This window comes from Cyanistes caeruleus, chromosome 4, assembly GCF_971803275.1.
Source record: "Cyanistes caeruleus chromosome 4, bCyaCae1.hap1.1, whole genome shotgun sequence".
Classification (NCBI taxonomy): Eukaryota; Metazoa; Chordata; class Aves; order Passeriformes; family Paridae; genus Cyanistes; species Cyanistes caeruleus.
In genome coordinates this window covers 44,954,807-44,963,977 of record NC_141704.1, presented here as the reverse complement: position 1 = coordinate 44,963,977, position 9,171 = coordinate 44,954,807, and the positions used below count along the sequence as shown (strand labels likewise).

The 9,171-nt window shown below is 40.6% G+C and overlaps 1 long non-coding RNA gene across 1 annotated transcript; it reads left to right on the top strand.

The window, feature by feature from the left end:
• Nucleotides 1-878: 878 nt before the first annotated feature.
• Nucleotides 879-7,337, top strand: LOC147653609 (uncharacterized). Its single transcript, XR_015285502.1, has 2 exons — nt 879-1,235; nt 5,652-7,337. It is a non-coding gene; the product is annotated as an uncharacterized LOC147653609 (long non-coding RNA).
• The last annotated feature ends 1,834 nt before the right edge of the window (nt 7,338-9,171 follow it).

Below are 9,171 nucleotides of genomic sequence, written 5' to 3'. Positions count from 1 at the left end.
CACAGCCAGCCAATGCCAATCCTGCACAGCGTTCCTTTTGCTGCAAGGGACAGGTAGTGCAAGGGTCAGCGCTGCCTTTACTGTGTACTTCAAGGAAAAATGGAGTCCAACCTCACAGCAATTAATGGAGTTCAGGGGCTTCTTGTTTCAGTCTCAGATGGCCTCTAAAGTGTGAAGAGGCATCTGCTGTGACAAGTGCTTTCTTCAAGTGGTTTGGCCTACCTGCAATACTGAAGAGCTGACAAAAGCCATTTCTGTTCCCAGACAAAGGCACAGGTAGAACTGCTGGTCCTGCTTCCTGGGAATAAACTAGTGGGAAATTGCAAAGTGATAAGTAATGAGCTGGACTGGATTGGAGAGCTACTACTGAGTTAATTTGCTTCTATTCTATTCTAGTCAGCATGAAAACCCTGCTTTTCAGAAATGTACTAGATCAAGTCACCTTATACCTCAAGAAGTAATAGAAGATGCTGAAGTAAGTTTTTTTTCTCTGCATGCAGCTTCTAATTAGTACAAATTATGTTAGGCTATGTTTGTCTCACTGAAACAGAAGTGGGAATTAAAAACCAAAGTTAATGCCCAAGATATTAACATGTGTATGCACACAAATTAATTACACAAATTTTCATGCACGCAGGATAATTAAACCGTCTTAAATTTTAAAATAAAAAAATAATAAAAAAGTAAAAAATAAAAAATAAAAAATAAAAAATAAAAAATAAAAAAAAATAAAAAAATTAAAAATACTGAAACAACAATGGGCCAAGAAAACATGAGATGCAGGAAGAGGCGCAGCTGCAGGAACCAGAACGGATTGTCTTTTCTCCAGCAGATGGCAGAATTTTCTCAGCTACAAACAGGCAACAGCCAGTTGAATCACCCGAAAACTGATCTCTAATTAAGCAGCATCCAGCCTTCTTTGATTTGCAGAACCCTGAAAAAACTGGTGGAGCTCTGAGTTCAATAGATAACAAAATAAATAATCGCTTCTGATAGAAGAGATGGGGAAGTCACCTGGAAGCACAGCTAGCAATAATCCACGTAGCTCAGATTTACTCTAGAGCTGAATACCTTGATCACAATACATATGAAAGCCCACAGAGTTTTTCCAAATAGCTTTGACATGCAGTTGAGGAAGTTCAGACAAGCAAATGTGCCGAGTAGAAGAAGGATAGTAGAAGGATATTCCAGCTTTTACGACAGGTCTCAACATCTATTTTCAGCCACTGATTAAGGTAGGATACTGGGCTAGATAGACCTTTGATACGACATCATATGGCTACTCCTATGATACTTCGTTATGTTACTTACTCTAGTAAATTCTTTAAATAATGTGAGAAAATAATATTTTGCTACTGATGTTTTTTAAGTTCTTATTCACCACTATGTGGTAAAGCAGCTGCTGGGTAAGGCACCAGGATTTAAACTCCAGGCATAATAGCTTATAAGACATAATACCTTATTCTCTGTACATCATCTTTTGGCAAAGTCAGTCAGCAGTGACTTTTTCAGCTTTCTACCTGAAAATTTGGTGCAATGCCCTCAAGAGATAAGGTTTTAATTCTTTTGATAAATTTATCTTTATTAGGTGCTCAGATACAAGAGAGAAGAGTTAGAATGATGGCTAGGAAGATGGACTGTTAGCATGATCTCTTGCTCTAAATACATCCTTTTAGTTAAACTTTGAAATAGCTCCTGAGATCTCATTTTCTAGGAAACACTGCATTTTAGGTTTTTAATGATAACAATTCATTCTTATTTTGTTGTTGAAATTGTTGTTTGAGGGTTTTGAAACCTCTTTTAGTTAGCAGCTGGAGTAGTGGAAGGCTTTACTTCCACTGGGAAAAGCAACTACTTATCAGGTACTCATTCAGCTAGTGCCAAAATTGCCTTTTATTGTGTTGCTAGACTTTTTTTATGATAAATAAATAGAATGTTTTTCAGCTATGGAAATATGTGGCCAAATAATTTTTTTTTCAGAGTCCAATTCTGGCACATCTCTCATCTCATGTCTTATTCTTCAAGTCAACACATTAGAATTGGTGGGCAGAATGCTGTTCCTTCTCTTCTACCAGATTCTGCCTTCCTCAGATTAGAGCCCAGCTGTGAAACCCTACAGTGAAAGTTAATTCTCCTGCCTGTGCTTTCTTAATACAAGCAGAATTTTAAATAGATGAGGATTCAAGAACTTTTTCCCCTCTCTTTGAGAAAGTAGAAGGAGAGGATTGAATGCAGTGTGGCTCTGTATTAATTCATACATTCTATTCAAAATCAAGGTCAATGGAGCAGACAGAATGTCACTTAAAAATCAGCTGTCATATATTCTTTGTTCTTCTAATCAGCCACATTAAATAAGAGTAAGGAGGTACAAATTCTTGTCTCCAGATGTGTAGGTTTTATTTAGACTATTTGGCTTCTGAGTTAGCCTTACTGTGTACCTTTTGTGAAGGTTTAGAATTTGTGGATTAGCAGAATTCAAGGTTTGTCATAATACTTTTATTAGCAGCAACCTCTGAATAGATATTCAACCATCTGTCACAGGCATTGTTTACAAGGTAGCCAAATCACTCCTTCAGCTCTAGGATGGTGAGAGACCCTGAATAATTGTGCTGCAGCTTTTACTGTGTACATTCCCAGCCATCTGCAGTCCCTGGAGCATCATGGATGTCCCTGGAGCTTTTAAACCTATTTTCCATCTGTTGCCTTCCCACCTATCAGCAGTACTAATATGCCCCAGAAGATTTTGCTGCTCTCACTGACAGTGAGAGCAACATTTGGAGCCTTCTGTTGTGTGCTGGTGCTGCTGGGATCTGGCAGGCAAGCATCAGGAATTTACAGCTTCAGAGCCCTGCAGATTAGGGTTAGACTCAGAATTAGACCGTGGTCAAAGCCATGTACTAGTCCTGGGAATTGAGAAGCTCACCTACAACCTAAAGAGTGCTACTGGGACCTGACACTTGGATGCTCAGAGCTGTTAATATGATTCCCCTCACCATGGGTAGCCAGGCAGAGGGCAGAGCCTTGATTCCATTTTGCTGTACTTTTTGGTCAGACCAGCTGAGCAGCGAATCAAAAGCAATTTACTGCCCTGAGATCTGGGAAAAAGGCGAAGGAGGAAGGGTGAAGGTGAATTTGATGCATCTTCTGGGCATATCTGCAAGATGGCCAGATATCTCCTCAGTTGCTCAGACCTAAAGCCATAAGCACAGCTGACCTCTTTGCACAGTGCAGAGGGAGTGGAGAATAGTGGAGGCAGATAGTTCTTGTGCTCTGGGGGATGGGATATTATTGCAGATGGGAAGAAGCTCTCAGAGCTAGTAGAGGGAGTGACTTGGGAATAATATGCAAAAAAAAGAAATAATATCTATCTTTTTAATGATCTTATGTCAGGCCTGGGACAGAGCCCTAGAATTTATTAATCTTTCAGCTGTGTGTGCACTTTGGTAGTTCACGGTTTCCACATAGACTTTCCTTCCCTTGGTGCTTTACCTTGTAAGTTCTGTATCAGCCACGTGGGAGAAAGACTGGAGAATGTCTCCATGCTTCCTTCTCACACCAGCCTCCCTGCCACAGGTACATTCACATATCCATGTTTCATAGAGAAACTATTGGTGATTCACAGAAAGCAGTACTGGAGTACTCATTCTTACTTTTCCCTAGCTATTATGATGCCTCAATAAACAGCCAAACCATTATTTCCTAATGCTACTTTTATCTATAAATGACTGCAGGAATTGGGATATTATATGATTGTGTTGAAATTATGGGATGGCATTAGGAACCATATCTCTGAAACAGAAAGATTCTTTATGAGCAAGTCAGAGGCTGAGTAAGTCTAATAGGAAGTCTCCTAGTCTTATTGGAAGGCAAGATATATAAATGCATAGGGAGACACCAATCCACAGCTCCAGAAGCTAAAAAGGTGAAAAAGAAAGGACAGACTAGAGCAGAACAAAACTCTTAAAAGAGCAGAACTGAAAGTGGTTTGGTAGGGAGGTATTGTGAATCTTGTGCTGTAGCGATGCAGCAGTGAATATTGGCAACATAATTTGATTCACTGTCATGTTGGGTAATAATCTGACCCTTCATGGTGACCTTCAAAGCCTCTTTTGGATAATGTGAACATCCAGGTTAGGAGGGGTTATGACCAGCCCCTGAAGGTGAGGGTAACTCAGGTTCTTGTTGATCCTGTTTCCCCTTTGCCTGGGGTGGGAGAAGGGGGAGATTGCAAATCTGCATTCTGCAGCCTCTGCAAGTGGCTGATTGCTTTGAGTCATTAATCACTAACATTCCAGACTCTCACAGGAGGTATTTCACTGGAAGGAACCCTTTCATTCAGCTGAATTTAAGAGGAGCAGCCAGTACCAGCAAGGCATGCAGGCTCTTCTGCTGCCACCTTGCTGGTCACACGGCAGTTTCCCCATCCTGGAAGCTTCACTTGACTCCCTGGAATGAGTCAGTGCTTGTCCTTATTAAAACAAGTTCTCTGCTGCCTTCCTGCTTTCAAGACGGAAGCTGATATTTGGCAGGGGAATGGCCTCATGTCAGATATTTGCTATTTTCTTGTCTCCTGACAAGAGACCATTTTTGAAAAGGTTATAAAGTAGCTCAGTTATTGTGAACTCCAGAAAGACTTGTCACAGTTTCCCCATTTTCCCAAGAAATCTGAACTGCAGTAAGCACAGTTCTTGCCCAAGCTGAGACATAGCAAAGAGCCCTGCAGATGCTGCTTCTGGCTGATGAAGACTTTGTGGTCCTTGATAAAACAGCTGAGAGCAAAGAGCTGGATTATTTGGGATTTTCAGGTCTCCTTCTACTGCATCAATCCTGGCAGCAATAGGGCAAGGACTGAAATACAGCAGGGAGTGATGGGTCGGTGGAGTAGAGTGGTGAAAAGGGGCAAGGTGCCTAGAAAGAAGACTGGAGAAAGGAGTTTTTGGAAGAGGACAAATGCTAGAACCTGTATAAAACTGGATAAGGGACTGTTTCATGTACTTTGAGGAAAGAGTCTGATATCTAAGAAAAATTAGTTTCTCCTAATGAAAAGAAACCACATTGTGAAAGCATGAAAGAACAACAATCTATTTCTAAATAAATGGAAACAAGAGTCACAATAATTAGCTAGCAATGGAAATTAGGAAGTACAGGAGACAAGAAAGAGAAGAGGGACTAGCAATTAAATAGGCCTGCAAAGATACAGATTGAAACATTTGGATACTGAGGGGGCAGAGGGAAGAGGAAAGTAATCTAAAATATGTTTATCCACCATATTTTATGATGGATAAACAACAAAAACATGACGATGACAAGAGCTGTCGTGAAGCTTTAAACAGAAGCCGTTTCTTACAGAACAGCTTTAAAACCAGAAACATCAACTTCCTACACATCTACAGGACTTTACCACATATGTATCTCATTCAACTGCTCTTTCTAGAAGAGTTTACACTCCAGCTTCCTACACTAATTGTTGAAGCAGTTATGCCTGTGATTTATTTTATACTGTTGACAGTTTAGAGGAACTGGTAATTTTCAGTCATCAGCAAAATCATAAAAATTCTACCTTCACTTCTGAGTGTTCCTGGCACAATTAATAAAGGGAGGGAGTTTAATTAACAGCATACTGGTAACTTCATTATTTTTGTTCTGTTGAGCTCCTGCAGAAAGACTGAACAGGATTAACTGCAGAAACAGAAGAGGACAATAAAAGAAGAAGAACAAAGAGAAAAGTGAAAATGGACTCCTTAGCAAATAGCTGTCTAACGAGGCACTGTCTTGCGCTTTGAATTAGATCAAGAGAAATTTCATCCCTGCTGCCCATCCATTGACTCCACCGGAGACAGAGCACTATTGAAGAAAGCTTTGGAATTTGCAAATATGTGTTTCCTTTGTAGTGAACATCTTAATTAATTGTGCTTTTGTAGAAAAAAAAGAGGAAGAAAAATGAGATTCTGTTTCTAGTTTTGCTACTGACTTGCCAAAATGATACAGTTTATACGGCTAACTTCTGTGTAGGATTGTTTTTCTGCACTGCTTCTGGGCATCGAAAATGAGACTTTGTCCCTTGTGCCAGGCCCAACTCTCAGGCCACACGTGTCCTTCAGGACTTAAGGAGCATCTTGCCTGGGATTGAGAAAAAAGGCACAGACAGAGCTTCCCATACAGCCCAAAACAGAGTGAGGTTTCCTAGTCCTGTTGTGTGCAGCATCTCTTTCCGCAGCCATTATGTTTTGCTTGCTGTTGATAAAAGGCTCTGTAAGAAACCACGACTGGACACAGCTCCACCACGCCTCTCAAAGCAAGAGGAAACTCTGTGAGTCCTTTTCGCTGCTGCTCCTGTGTTTTGTCTTGCAAAGCTTTTTCAGTGGAATACCACGTATGGTCTCATTCACTAGTGACTCTGAAGCTCTTTTATCTTTGGAGAAAAGGCTTTACAATGACAACTATCATATTCCAATCCTATATTTATCTCTGGGTGCCCAGTGCAGATGGAACTAGAATTTGTGTGTGTTATCCAGTTCAGTAAAGAGCAATGTAGTGTTCTCAGCAGATCCCTGAATGACCTTTCTAGACTGTAAAAAATTACATATTCAGGTTTGTTATGCTTTTGCAGCATCATCTTCTACTAATATTTCCTCCTTGACTGGAAAACCAATGCTAAATTACTCAAGCAAAGGAGGCTGTATGTGTTTAATAACCTTAGTCATCCCTTTCTAGCCCATCATCCTCTAATCGAAATCTCATTTCAGCCTGTAGAACTATGTGAAAATGCTTTCTTTTTTGTTGTTGTTATTGTTGTTGTCTGTGTTTGTTGTTTTTTTTAAAAAAAAGTGCTTATTCATTTGTTTTTTGTTATGACTGTATATTTCCACTTGGCACTAAATATCTTGCATCAATTATAGCATCTACTGTGAACCTAACACCACAGAAACCAGTTTAAACCAACTTAATTCACTGATGACGTTGTTATTCTGCTCTCTAAACAGGGAGCTTGCTCTCTTTTCAAATCTACATATGCAAATTTCCTGATGAACCTCCATAGGTTTCCAAGGAGAACCAAAAAGTTAGTACCTTAGAAAAGTAGGCAAGTATCCCCGAGAATAACAATGATTTATAAACTAGCAATTGTCTGCAAGAAGTAGCCAGTAAAGAAAGGCCACATCTTTCAAAAGGATACCTCCATAGGGCACAAGTCTGGGTGGATAATAACCAGACCAATGTGACACTGATGGAGAGCTGCTACTCTCCTGGTAGAGATAAGGAGAAATGTGTGCCCATTTCGACTCACAGACACGAGTACAACTGACATGCACAAGAAAGTCTAAGGTAAGTACAGAAAATCAATGAAAAAATTAATTTTGACCTACAAAAGTGTCTCTCTCAGTAATTTTTAACCTTCTCTGATTTTTTTGTGTTTCTAAACATAGATCAAGGATTTAGAGAGTGAGGGTTAAATTAGAAGACACTTCAAATTGTAGTCTAACAAATGGATGTGTACTCTTCATTTGTTGCTTTGCTTTACATTTGTGATTCTCAGCTGGGGGGGTGGGGGGCAGAATTATCACCTCCAATGATCTCATTGTACTTCTGAGTTAATTTTCTGAGCCCTGCAGTCAGTAAATGTGTGTCTGCAGCGTGCCATAGGAAGCTGCACTTCCCAAAGCAGACCAAGAGAAGTGTGTCCCTTGGGCACACTCTCTCCTCTATGTGATGGGGAAAGAGGCTGACTACATTTCACAGTGAAAGAAGCCAGAGAATTATTCCAGTAATGTAATGAAGACATTTGAATTCTCCTAAGGGGAGGGCACCTTTGGGTCAGAACTGCTGGATAGGGATATATTAGTGGAAACTGTAAGAAGCTGTCAGGCACAGAGACACTGACACAGGCAAGGAAAAGCAAATTAGAAGAATGTAATTGGTCCAAGTAAGTAGCACTGCCTGAAAGTATGGATAGTCAGACCAGCTATTGGAGTGAATTTATACCAGTAATTTGACCCTTTCCACTCATTAAGAAGTGAAACATAAGGCAGAAACCAGCCAAGATGTTGAATAAGACTCCTCATTATTCCAGTCAGTTTAAGCAGGGTAAGGAGCTGGAATGCACTTCAGAAGAGTGACAAAGAAAAAGGAAGAAGCATGAGAGCAGATATGTTAAGCTGTTGCCTCCTGTATAAGTGCAATATGGATATATTCATATAAAGGAAAGGAAATGTGGGGGAAATAGAATAGACCAGGAAGGTCTGAGATGACTCTCTGCTCTCAGGTGGGCAAGAGTGGCTGTCAATAGTTGCTGTATGTTGATGGCCTTGAAGCATTACTTTTGGCAGATGACCAAAGGGCACAAAAATGGCTCCTGATACCCAGTAATAAAAAAGCATGGCCTCTTTGATGTGCTGCTTCTTACTCATTTGGATCCACAAAACTTTATTGCTGGAGCCAGATCCTAAAACCCATACATGAAAGTTAGCAACTTCTTCTTTCTGTGTGGTGAGTCAGAAATGGGTTGAAAACAAGCCTGTCTGCTGATAAGATGGGCTGAGGGAAACACAGTCACAAAGTAAACATATGGCAGGGGATGTTCCTGAATTCAGCTCTCTCCTAATGCCAGGATGAACTCCCTTTTTCTCTTAGGCACCTAATCTGACTTTTGAGTGCCTTTCCTCCCCACTCTGCCTTTTAGAGGGCCACAGCAGGGAAGAAAATTTGACATCTTCAGGATAAGGAAGGCCTTGCACATAGCTTAGTGAGGAGAGAAAGGCAGGGTGAGAAATGAGTTCCCACCCTTGCTCCAAATCAAATCAAGTTCTCTTTTCACTGGGCTGCAGGTTCACGTTGCCTCTTGCTCTCTGGTTTCCCTGCCTTGGAAATCTTCTTTGCTATTTGCTGGTCCAGCTTTAACAGGCAGACTGTATTATCTTTCTTTTTTCTTCTTTGCTGTCAGTGTCATGATAGATAATAGAAAAACATTTTTACTGTTAGGGTGGTCAGCCATTGGAATGGGTTTCCCAGGGAAGTGCTGGGGTCACCATCCCTGGAGGTGTTGAAGAGGCATCTGGATCTGGTGGTGGTTGATGTGGTTTAGTGGTTCACTGGTTACAGTGGCAGTGCTGGGTGGATGGTTGGACTCAATGATATTAAAGGTATTTTCCAACCTTGATGATTCTGCCATTCTGC